The sequence below is a fragment of the Arachis ipaensis genome, chromosome B9 (assembly GCF_059453495.1).
Source record: "Arachis ipaensis isolate K30076 ecotype BB chromosome B9, ASM5945349v1, whole genome shotgun sequence".
In the NCBI taxonomy this organism is placed as follows: domain Eukaryota; kingdom Viridiplantae; phylum Streptophyta; class Magnoliopsida; order Fabales; family Fabaceae; genus Arachis; species Arachis ipaensis.
In genome coordinates this window covers 37,420,678-37,422,025 of record NC_142444.1, presented here as the reverse complement: position 1 = coordinate 37,422,025, position 1,348 = coordinate 37,420,678, and the positions used below count along the sequence as shown (strand labels likewise).

The 1,348-nt window shown below is 41.3% G+C and overlaps 1 non-coding gene across 1 annotated transcript; it reads left to right on the top strand.

Annotated features, from left to right (window-relative positions):
• The first annotated feature begins 827 nt into the window (after positions 1-827).
• Positions 828-935, top strand: LOC148544330 (small nucleolar RNA R71). The gene has a single exon (XR_015900542.1). It is a non-coding gene; the product is annotated as a small nucleolar RNA R71 (small nucleolar RNA).
• The last annotated feature ends 413 nt before the right edge of the window (positions 936-1,348 follow it).

The following is a 1,348-nucleotide window of genomic DNA, read 5'->3' as shown; positions in this document are numbered from 1 at the left end:
AGATGTCCCAGGAGGTATTCCTCACTGGGATTCACGTCCTCTCCCTCCCTTGCAGGTTCGGCCATGATGATTAAATCAATGGCCTTGCACTCTCCTTTTGGGTTTTCTTCTGTATTGTTTGGGAGAGTACTAAAAGGAGTTTCAGTGACCTTTTTACTCATCTGACCCACTTGTGCTTCCAAATTTCTAATGGAGGACCTTGTTTTATTCATGAAACTCAAAGTGGCCTTAGATAGATCAGAGACTATGTTTGCCAAGCTAGATGGGGTCTGCTCAGAACTCTCTGTCTTTTGCTGAGTGGATGATGGAAAAGGCTTGCTATTGCTAAACCTGTTTCTTCCACCATTATTAAAGCCTTGTTGAGGCTTTTGTTGATCCTTCCATGAGAGATTTGGGTGATTTCTCCATGAGGGATTATAGGTGTTTCCATAGGGTTCACCCATGTAATTCACTTCTGCTATTGCAGGGTTCTCAGGATCATAAGCTTCTTCTTCAGAAGATGCCTCTTGAGTACTGTTGGATGCAGCTTGCATTCCATTCAGACTCTGAGAAATCATATTGACTTGCTGAGTCAATATTTTGTTCTGAGCCAATATGGCATTCAGAGTATCAATTTCAAGAACTCCCTTCTTCTGAGGCGTCCCATTACTCACAGGATTCCTCTCAGAAGTGTACATGAACTGGTTATTAGCAACCATGTCAATGAGTTCTTGAGCTTCTGCAGGCATTTTCTTTAGGTGAATGGATCCACCTGTAGAAGTATCCAACGACATCTTAGCTAATTCAGACAGATCATCATAGAATATATCCAGGGTGGTCCATTCTGAAAGCATGTCAGAAGGACACTTTTTGGTCAGTTGCTTATATCTCTCCCAAGCTTCATAAAGGGATTCACCTTCTTTCTGTCTGAAGGTTTGAATATTCACTCTAAGCTTACTAAGCCTTTGAGGAGGAAAGAACTTGGCTAAGAAAGCCGTGACCAGCTTATCCCAAGAGTTCAGGCTATCTTTGGGTTGAGAGTCCAACCACACTTTAGCTCTGTCTCTTATAGCAAATGGGAAAAGCATAAGCCTGTAAACCTCAGGATCAACCCTATTGGTCTTAACAGTATCACAGATCTGCGAGAATTCAATTAGGAACTGAAAAGGATCTTCTGATGGAAGTCCATGAAACTTGCAGTTCTATTGCATCAGAGAAACTAATTGAGGTTTAAGCTCAAAATTATTTGCTCCAATGGCAGGGATTGAGATGCTTCTTCCATGTAAATTGGAATTAGGTGCAGTAAAGTCACCAAGCATCTTTCTTGCATTATTATTATTTTCAGCTATCATCTCCTCTTCCTTTTCGA